This window comes from Gorilla gorilla, chromosome 10 (assembly GCF_029281585.2).
Source record: "Gorilla gorilla gorilla isolate KB3781 chromosome 10, NHGRI_mGorGor1-v2.1_pri, whole genome shotgun sequence".
Lineage (NCBI taxonomy): Eukaryota > Metazoa > Chordata > Mammalia > Primates > Hominidae > Gorilla > Gorilla gorilla.
The window spans coordinates 30,657,131-30,668,728 of NC_073234.2; the positions used below are offsets into that span (position 1 = coordinate 30,657,131).

The 11,598-nt window shown below is 34.5% G+C and overlaps 1 pseudogene; it reads right to left on the reverse strand.

The window, feature by feature from the left end:
* Window positions 1-2,546: 2,546 nt before the first annotated feature.
* On the reverse strand, window positions 2,547-3,298 carry LOC101138764 (tRNA N(3)-methylcytidine methyltransferase METTL2-like; annotated as a pseudogene).
* Between the last annotated feature and the right edge of the window lie 8,300 nt (window positions 3,299-11,598).

Here is an 11,598-nt window from a genome sequence, read left to right on the forward strand (position 1 = left end):
AAGACCATGATTGTTAGTTTCCTGAGGCCTTCCCAGCCATGCGTACTGTGAGTCAATTTAATAAACCTCTTCTGTTTATAAATTACCCAGTCTTGGATATTTCTTCATAGCAGCATGGGAACAGACAAATACACTGCAGCAACATGGATAAAACTGGAGGTCATTATGTTAAGTGAAATAAGCCAGACATAGAAAGACAAATATCACATGTTCTCACTCGTATGTGGGAGCTTAAAAAGTGGATCTCGTGAAGATAGAGAATGAAATGGTGGTTACCAGAGGCCAGGAAGTTTGTGGGTCCATGAGGAGATGTTGATTAATGGGTATAATTATATGGTTTGATAGAAAAAATAAGACCAAGTGTTCAATAGATCAGTAGGATGATTATAGTCAATATTAATCTACTGTACATTTCAAAATAACTAAAAGAGAATAATTTGAATGTTCTAAAATAAAGAAAAGATGAATATTTAAAATGATGGATATCTCAATTACCCTGATTTGATATTTACAAATTATATTACTGTATGAAGTTCTCACATGTATCCCCAAAATATGTACATCTATTATGTATCAACAAAAACTACAAATACCTAATGCAGTTAAAAGATCCTAGAAATGAGGGAAACTAGAGGAAGCTAACAGTGCAACAGGAAAGATAATGGCAAAGAGAGATTGTGTGTGTGTGTGTGTGTGTGTGTGTGTGTGTGTGTCTGTATGTCTGTGTCTGTGTCTATGTGTCTGTGTTTCAGAGGAGGAGGAGAACAAAGAAGAAGAAAAGGAAGAAGAAAACTGTGAGGACGAAGAGGAAAGCTACACAGAAAGACAGCTCGCAATTTTTTTTTCACAAGATTTAGAGAAGCTGGAACATTCTTTATCTCCTAGTCCTCTAATTTTACAATGTTTTCCGTTTTCTGTACAACCTCCTTGCTCCTTACTATTTACCACCTGAAAGGGCATTGCTAAAGAAGAGATCCAAGCAAGTTTTCCAATCTCATTTCCATAGCAGCAGCAGCTGCTGCCTGGAATCTCAGTAGCAAGTAACTGAACACACCAACTTTCTGCAACCTTTCCACTCCTTCTGTGCTTGCTTGTGATCTCTCCAGAATTCTTCCTTTTCTCCTTCTCCCCAAGTTAAAGTTAAGGTAAATGTTATTGTTAGGAGATTCATAAAAATACCCAAACTTCTGGTCAAATATTATTGTCAGAGAGAGCCTAGACTAACCTATGGGTTAGCCCATTTGTTTCTCCTGTCCTCACAAGGATTTCTGGACCATTTAACATACTGGACATGCAATACTCTCTCTTTCTCTCCTTTGCAACCGTGGCTGTTTATCTTCTTCCACTTCCACCCAAGCTGGTAGTTTGTAATTGAACTGATGGATGGTAGAAACTGTATGAAGCCAATCGTTTGTGTCTTATAAAAGCCTAGACTCATTAAAGAAATTATTATATGCTTCCACAATGTGGAGAGGAAAAGGAGAAGATCTTTGTGGACAGAAAGAGACAGAGAGAAAAAAAAGAACCTAGCAACAGGGTGAGAAAAGGATGGAATTTGGTAGGCAAGAGCAATGCAAACTCACTCTGCTTCTAGCAGTGCCCTGGGGGTGAAGGAGAGAGTTTGGGCAGCTGACTTTTAGCACCAACAAAGACCAGTCTGCAAAGGAGCACCAGAGCTCCAGGCATCCTGAACATCAAAGGATTATGAGGACTTAGAAACAACAGGCATCTGAAAGGGACCAGCATGAATCCCACACTAGAAGTGCCTCCTAAAATATTTGCTTTGCATAAAACTCCAGGACCTTTGCACAATCCTAGAGGAACATTGAGGATTTTGTGAGAGAGACTGGTGGCATACGAGCTTAGGTTTGGATTTAAGTTGATTTTATGAAATGAAGAAATGTGATGTTTCTTACTCTGACCACTCTACAAGTATCATTAATGTAAAGAGATACACATACAAAAAATACACAATCATGATATATGTTTATATGTGTATGATCATATAATCATCAAAAACTTTATTTCTGTAGATTACATGTGGAAGTTAGCAATCCTTTTAAGCAAATATTAGTCTCCCCTTTGAGGGTTTTGAGCTTCATTATGGTCAGGAATTCCTCCCTTTGTGTGTGTGTGTGTGTCTGTGTGTGTCTGTGTGTGTGTGTGTTTGGGAACTGGCTTACTAAGCCTAAACAAATAAATAATTTTTTTACTTGCAAAAAATGTCAAGTTACATTTTCTCAAAATTACCTGACGTAATACCAGTTTAATTGAATGCTTATAAAATTCAAGGAACAAGCAAAATGGTTAGATGTAATAAATTCAAACAAGCTTAGGCATATCAAGTTTTCAAAGCGCAGAAAAAGGCACGCTGTGCTGAATCACTTACATGTGCTTAAAATGCACAAAGGAGCTCACCTATGACAAAACAGCAAGAAATACAAATTCTCTTCTTTTTTCCTCATTGTCTTTTGAGAAACGAAAAACTTACAGTAGTCCTTGAATAGCACAGTCCTCTGGCTTTGTACCTTAAGATGTTACAAAGTTCAGCCTTCAGAAAGGAGTGTAGATACCATATTGGAACTATTCTGAGTCTGGTGCAATGGTTTCTGGAGTTTGCCTTGAACCCACACTCGGTGCATTTTTACTTGTTTTTTCCTATTAACTTGTAAGCGGCAATCAACTGGATTTTGCTTTTCATCTAAACTGGCTTTGCAGAACATACTGTGGACTTCCCCTTTTGTAAAGAAATATGCTCTGGTACCATCTCCTCGAACATACAAATTTTCAGATAAACAATGTCCCTTTTTAAAACGAAGCTGAGTCTTATATCTTCCGTAGTCTCAAAATAACAGCATTTCCCCAGGTTTCAGTAACTTGGACAGTAGGTTTACAACACCTTGCATCCTGTTAGGATGAATAGAAGAGAGCACAAAGGCAAGGAGAATGACATCCAGGATCCCATCTGGAAAAGGGTAAGGTAAGCCATCATCACATACATCATGAACAAAGGCAAAACACTGGGCTGCTCTGTAGGACGAGTGTGACTTTACGAGCTCCACAGCTCCAGAAGCAAAATCACAACAATACAGAAAGGACTCTGGAAAGCTCTGCAAAGTGTTCAAAATTGGAAACACACTATTTCCAACTCCACAGCCAACCTCTAGTATCCTGAAAGTGGCACTGCTACCAGGGAACAATCGGTCTTCATACGTCCTTTTTTGTGTTTTTCAGAGTCTAGGTTGGAGTCTTTTGCTCCAGAGCCCCTCTTGTGGGCAGGCAGAATTCTAAGACTCATGATCTTGGCTCTCTATCTAATTAGAAACTAAAGAGAGTTCTTTGTTTTCAGCTCTCATAGTGCAATTCCATCTAAAACAGTTGCTACCTTAATTCTCTGAGGTGGAGTGCAAGCCTACGTCAGCCTGTTCAATATTTTAAAACACAAGTTTCTCACGTCTCAGCAAATGGAAACCTACAGGGTTGTGGCAGGTCCTCAACATGTATGTCTCTCCAATTCTCCATTTCCTCTATTTAGTAGCAAGTAGTGTGTCTGTGTGTGTGTGTGTGTGTGTGTGTGTGTGTGTGCAGGTGCATGCGCATGTATGTGTCTGATTGGAGGATTATTCCTCTATTTTTCTATAGCATTATCATTTCTCATTTTAAAACATTATTTGCTGTTACTGACCCTCCATTCCAGAAACACGTCGCTTTCTTCCTCTGTACTGGAGTGTAGCAACACAAAGACTCAGCCAACAATTTCACTTGGTGGTCTGATGAACTCTCATAAATGCCTTGTTTACAGCATAAGAATGTAAGTACATATTTATATATAACTCTCTGACAAAATATCCTTTCCATATATCTGATGGCCATTAATTTGGACTTAACTAGTTTTGTCCAAAAATGAAATTCCAAGGGCCAGGGAAGAATAAAATGTACTTGAAAAATTTCTTCTACCTGGTATAAATATTAAATTAAACTTACATGCTAATTGGAACAATAACTGCCCTTTGGATGATTCTACATTACAAGCATCAACTGAAATAAGGTCCCCAATTGTCACTGAGAACATCAAAGGGATCTTACTTTGAGGAATAAATATGTGATTATAGTGATTATGTGGGAATTGTGGTTATATTCTTCAATAAAGAAACATGCTGGGATTTACAACTCTCCTCTGAGACTTAGTCAAATAAATTAACACATATTGAACACCCACAGGATTCCTGCAGCAGAATAAACAAATTATTTTACCAACCTGCAAAACATCAGCTAGTGGACTAAGCTGCACAACGAACTCAGCTGAGCGTGGCCCCAAACAGAACAATTAAGCAGGCGGAATTTATTTTCATTGTGGGTTACGTCTCCATTGTGCAATCTAGAATGGCTTGGACTGGACGTCAGAACTGGATTCTGTTTCCAGCTCTGGCATCTGATAGTTGCATAATGGTATTGAGTTTCAATTTCCTAATTTTGAAATGGGAAATCATTGTTTCCGTCTCATGGATAGTTTCAAAGGAAACAACAACTGGGAAATTACTATTCAAATTGCTAAACATTCTATGGTCATAAAATATTGTTTATCTGCTTCATTTTTTTTCTCAAGACTTCCCTAAAGCAGGCTTTATTTTCATGATCTAATCCCTCTTCTGCTTTTTCTTCTAAATCTTCTCTCCAATCCCCTCCTCTACATTGCTAAATCAGAACACTGTCCAATTCTCAGTTCTCATCCTACTTATCAGCAGCATTTGACAGAATTCACAAATTACTTTATCTTCCTCAAAACATTGTCTATATTGAGGAAATAACATTTCAAGGATACAGTGCACTGTATATAGATATACCTTCTAACATATGTATCTATATCTCTATCATTTTATATCTTGGGAAATTACTTTTTTATTGTCTTTCTGCACATTAGAATGATTTTTCCTTGAAAACAAAATGCGTGTCTACATGTTTTGGTACTTTTTTTCCCAAAGCAATGAGAAAAATGCCTGGTATGAAATAAACAGACAATAAATATTTTTAAATGAGTGAAAAAATGAGTATCCTTGTTACTGAGCCTGAATGTAAAACTAGCCTTAATAATTTTCCATTCTAGGGAAAAATCTTTGTGAGATAAGAGAAGTTAGTGGCTTTTAAAGTGGACACTTTTACATTGATTGAAGTAGGTTTTGATTGTTTGTGCCTGGAATTATTTATGAAGCTGATTCCAGCTAGCATATCAATTATTAATAACTGGGGGACCCAGACAAAGGGGAATTTATATACATTCACAATCTCTTTCATGGTTCTTTACTGGGTACTTATAAGACTGGAGAAAAGAGAAGAAATTGGCAAGAGCCCCATGCTTAGTAGTGCATATGTGAGAAGGTGATTGGATGCTTCTGGAGTCAAACACAAATCATCACCCACTTCCCTGGATTCTTCCCTCGTATGTTGCCAAAAAGCTCAGCCTCTGGGGCAGGAGTGGAAAACCCTTTTATCCCAGAGCACAGGAAGAGATTCCTGTATTCTTACGTAACGCTTTAATATTGTTATATTTAAATAAGGCAGAAGCTATATTTCTAATACTCCTGTATGCCATTTTTCATTTTATGTTAAAATTAATTTAACATAAAATGAAATTTTATTTTATTAACAAATGAAAGTTAATTTGTTCTCTGGAGTTCCATGGGTAATTTTTTTTTCATTTTGGCTTTAAAACTTTCTCTCAAAATAGCAGGATACCATGCAATGTTGTTCAAGATTTCAGCAACTCCAATAATAGGTTTCAGACACCATTATAATGTCTCTTTCTAATATTCAGCAGGGAGATGAAAGCTATAAGAAAGTGTTAAGTAAAATGACTTGGAATTTTTTTAAAAAACCATGATATCAGAGGTGAATAATTCTTTTATGTAGCCTATCAATAGTCTTGAAAGAGCAGAAGAAATAATGAGTGAACATGAAAATAATTCAATAAAAATTACCAAAACTGAAACACAAGGAGAAAATAGAGTGGAGAAGGGGAAACAACAGAAAAGGACATCCAAAAGCTGTAGGATATTTGTCAGCCTGACATATATAAACTTGGTGATCTTGGAGGAGACAGAACAGAGCAGAAGATTATGTGAAAATATAATTGCCAAAATGTACCAAAAATAGTGGAAGATATCAAACCATGGGTCCAGAAGCTAAGAAAATATCAACATGATAATTCTAAAAAGTAGATACATTACAGTCAAACTGCTAAAAACCAAAGCTAAAGAAAAAATCCTAGAGGCAGACAGGAAAGAAAAAGAAATGTTATAAACAAAATACACAAAAATGACAACAAGAATTATAGCAGGATTCTCATTAGAAACTATATTATACTATATTATATTACCCTATACTGTACTATATGACTGTATCATGCACCAGAAGACAAAGTGTTATCTTTAAAATATTGTCAACCCAAAATTCTATACCCAGCGAACATATTTTTAAAAATGAGAGATACAAATGTCAAAAGATGAAATAAACGTGTTTTCAGAAAAACAAACAAGAGAATTGACTGCTAGTAGAACTGTATGTTTTAAAAAATTGTAATAATAGACCTTCAGGTATAAGGAGTGTGAGACCAGATCAAAGCTTGGATCCACACAAAGAAATAAAGAGTGCACGAAATGATAAAAATGAGGATAATAAGATAGATGTTTTAATCTAATTTTTAATAATTAAAAGAGAATTGAATGTCTAAAGTAAAAATCATAGGTTTAAAACATATAAAACTAAGTTTTTCATCCAATAATCCTGTTCAGAATAAATTGGATGACAACAATCATGTAAAGAAGAAGGGGGAAAACTTGAAAGTATATGATTGTAAAGTTCTTGCCCACTTTAAATGAGGTGGCAAATATTTAAAGGTAAACATGGTAAGTTAATGGTTTCTATTGTAATCTATAAAGAAAGTACTAAAACATATACAACTAATAAACCAATAGTAAAAATTAAGTAAAGCTATTTTTTAAAATATTCAATTAATCCAAAAGAAAGCCAAAAAAAAAAGAAAGGTGAATGAACTTGGATGTGTTCAAATAGAATACACTCATGAATTAGTAAATACAAATACAATTATATTAAGAATTATATAAAATGTAAATGTCTAAACACTCAAATCAAATGGCAGACATTGAGAGATTGGTTAAAAAATTCCAACCACTGGCTGTTTACAAGAAATCCAATTTAATTATAAAGATGTGTAGAGATTTAAAGTTAAAGGATGGGAAATAATTATAGTATGAAAGCATTAACTCAGGAAAGCTATAATCACTACTTATATCAGACAAAGCAGACTTCAAAACAAATAGTTCCAGAGGGAAAAAGAGGTATTATATAATAATAAAAGAATCAAGTAGTCAATTAGGTCTAAAAATTCTATATGTATATGCATCAAACCACGCAGTTTCAGAATGCATGAAGCAAAAACTGGTAGACCTGCAAAGAGAAATAGAAAAATCTACAATTGTATTGGACATCTCAATACTCCTATTTTAGTAACTGAATAAGTAAATGGGAATCAATAAGGATGTAGAAAACCTGGACAACATAGGCTGGGCGCAGTGGCTCATGCCTGTAATCCCACCACTTTGGGAGGCTGAGGTGAGTGGATCACCTGAGGTCAGGAGTTCGAGACCAGCCTAGCCAATCTGGTGAAACCCCATCTCTACTAAGAATACCAAAATTAGCTGGGTATGTTGGCAGGCACCTGTAATATCCCAGCTACTCGGGAGGCTGAAGCAGGAGAATCACTTGAACAAGGGAGGTAGAGGTTGTAGTGAGCCAAGATCGTGCCATTGCACTCCAACCTGGGTGACAGAGCGAGACTCTGTTTCCAAAAAAAAAGAAAAAGAAAAAAAAGAAAACCTGGATAACACTATCAACAACTTGACCTAATAAATATTTTGAATACACTATACAACATGAACTAAATACATATTTGCATATGCACATGAAATTTTTGCCAAAATACACTGTGCTCTCAGCTATAGAGAAACATCAACAAATTTTGAGCAATTGAAATCAGGCAACATATGCTATCTCACCAAATGGAATTAAAATAAAAATAAATAACAGAAAGAAATATGGAAATGCTCAAATATTTGGAACTAAATAACACACTTTAAAATAGCCCATGAGTCAAAGAGCAAATAGCAATAGAAACTTAAAAATATTTTGCACTGAATGAAAAAGAAAACACAACATATGGAACACACCTAAAACAGTGCTTAAATTGACATTTATGTAACATTAAATGCCAATTTTTAAAAACAATGATGTTTCTGAAACAATATTTTAAGATTTTAAGAAACCATAAAAAATAAGCGGAACAAATTAAACTTAAAGCACGCAAACGGAAACAGTAAAAATAAGAGCAGAATTCAATGGAATTTAAAACACAAAAAGAATAGAACTAAAATCTGATTCTTTGAAAAAAATTAATAAAAATATAACAAAGATGCCCAAGTAAAAGTTCAGGACATGATAGCTGCACAGCTGAATTCTACCAAATATTCTAAAAAGAACTAGTGCCAATCCTTTTCAAAATTTTTTAAAAATCCAAACTCATTTTATAAGGTCAGCATTACCCTGAGACCAAAGCCGGAAAAGGACACTACAAGAAAAGAAATTTACAGACCGATATCTCTGATAATCATAGATGCAAAAATCCTCAATATTAGCAAATGAATCCAACAGCACATTAAAAGGATCATTCGCCATGATGCAGTGGGAGTTATTTCTGGGATGCCAGAATTGTCCAACATAATCAATAAATGTGGTACACCACATTAATAAAATAAAGGATAAAACTCATATTATCATCTCAACAGATGCAGAAAATGTATTTGACAAAATTCAACACTCTTTCATGATAATAACTTAAGGATAGAATAAATATATCTCAACATACTAAAGGCCATATATGACAAGCTCACAGCTAACAACATACTTAACGGTGAACATCTGAAAGCTTTTCCTCTAAGATCAGGAGTAAACGTAAGTGCCATTCTTACCACTACCATTTAAAATAGTATTCAAAGTCCTAGCCAGAGTAATCAATCAAGAAAACAAAATAAAATACATCCAAATCAGAAAGAAATAAGTTAAATTGTCTGGGTGCAGATGACATAATCTTATGTATAGAAAACTCTAAAGATTCCCCCCAAAACTGTTAGAACTAATAAATAAATTCAGTAAAGTAGCAAGATATAAAAATCAATATACAAAAATCAATTGTTTTTCTATATGGTGATGACAAGCTATTCCAAAAAATAAGAAAACAGCCCAATTTAGAATAGCATCAAAACAAATACAATACTTAGGAATAAATTTAATCAAGGAGTTAAAAGATCTGTACAATAAAACTCTAAGACATCGATGAAAGAAATTGAAGAAGACACAAGTAAACGGAGAGATATCTCATGCTCATGGATTGGAAGGTTAGCACTGTTAAAATATCTATACTACATAAAGCAATCCACAGAGTCAGTGAAATCCTTACCAAAATTCCTGTAGGAATTTTCACAGAAATTGCAAAAAACAACCCTAAGATTCTTATGAAATTACAAAAGACCCTAAATAGACAACATACTCTTGACTAAGAAGAACAAAGCTGGAGGCCTCGTCCTTCCTGATTTCTAACCATATTACAATGCGTAGTAATCAAAACAGTTTGTTAATGGCATAAAAACAAACACATGAACCAATGGAACAGAACAGAGAACCCAGAAACAAACACACACAAATGCAGTTGTTACGGTTTGAATGTGTCCCCTCGAAAATTCAGATGTTGTCAATATGATGGCATTAAGAGGTTGGGCCTTTAAAAGAAGAATACACCATGAGGGCTCCTTCCACATAAATGAGATTAAAGTCTTCATAAAAGAGGTTTCATGCAGCATTCAGCAGCTTGCCTTTCGGATTTTTGCCATGTGAAGTCATAAGTTTCTCTTTTGCAGGGAATATAGACATCACCAGATAACCAAAACCTCCTGGTACCTTAATCTTGGACTTGTCAGCCTCTACAACTGTGAGAAATAAATTCCTATTCTTTATAGATTACCCAGTCTGTAGTATTCTCTTATAGCAGCACAAATGGACTAAGACAACAGTCAACTCATCTTTGATAATGGCCCAAGAGTATACAACATGAAAAGGATAGTCTGTTTGATAAGTAGTTTTGGGAAAACTGGATATAAATAATTTGAAAGAGAATATAACACTTTCACGATTCATAGGTAATGTGATTGTAAACATAGAAATCTAGAATAATCTAAATAGATTTTTAAATTAACAAAAGGATTTAGTAGAGTATCTGGATACAACCTAAATATAGACATATCAATTGTATTTCTATTAACAGAAACAAATAACTAGGAGAAAAGTATCACTTACAATAGCATTAAACAATATAAAAATATTAGGAATTCATAAAATATGTGAAAATCTCCATGGAGAAAATTATGATTTTATTGAAGAATATTAAAAAGACCAAAAGTAAAAGGAAGATATGCCATGTTTATGGGAAAAAATATTTTTCAGATGTAAATTTTATCAAAATTAATCTATAAATTTCATGAGATTCTCATAAAAATGAGAAGAGATAAGAACAGGCAAGATCCTCTTGAAGAAGACATATTAGACAAAAAAGTCATCTATCAGATAATAGAATTTGCTTGAAGCTATGGTAATTAAGACAGTGTTTGTTTTTTTAGCACAGAGATAAGGAGCATAGACCAGTGACACAGATCAGGAGTTCAAATACAGGCCTTCACATATATGGACACAAAATGACAGAGACACCATAACATGCCAATGGGTAATTGGCAAGCTTCAACAAATAGAACTGGGACAGTGAAATGACCACTTGAAAAAAAATTTAAATGGTATTTCCAGATAGATGAAGAGCCTGAAAGTGAAAGACAAATCTATAAAACTTTAGGAGATAAGAAAATGTCTCCATGAAGTAGAGTAGGAGAATATTTCTTAAACAATATACAAAAGTCACTAAGTAAAAAGGAAAAATCAAAAAATTCAAACACATTCAAATTTTTAAAACCCATTCATAAAAACAATATTAATGAGAGTGAAAAGATAAGCCATAGAAAGAGAGGTTATGATTGCAACACATATATCTTGAAAAAAGATCTGGTATACCAGCGAAATCTTACAAATCAAGAATAAATACAACACCACCTAAAAGAAAATGAGTAAATAAGGCTTTAATGGTTTCCTTACAAAAGATGAGATCCAGGCAACCTGTAATGCATTAAACTGTGTCTCTCAAAAATTCATATAGTGAAGTGCTAGCCCCCAATACTGCAGAATGCAATAAAATTTACAAATAGGATTGTTGCTTACGTAATTAGTTAAGACAAGATCACACTGAAGTAAGGTGAGCTCCTAACTCAATATGATCATTGCCTTATAAAAAGAGGAAATATGGACACAGACACACAAACAGGGAGATTGCCGTGTGGACATTATGGCAGAGATTGGGCTGGTGCATCTGTAAACCAAGAAGCACAAAAGATTTCCAACAAACCACCAGGAGCAAGGCAAGAGGCACAG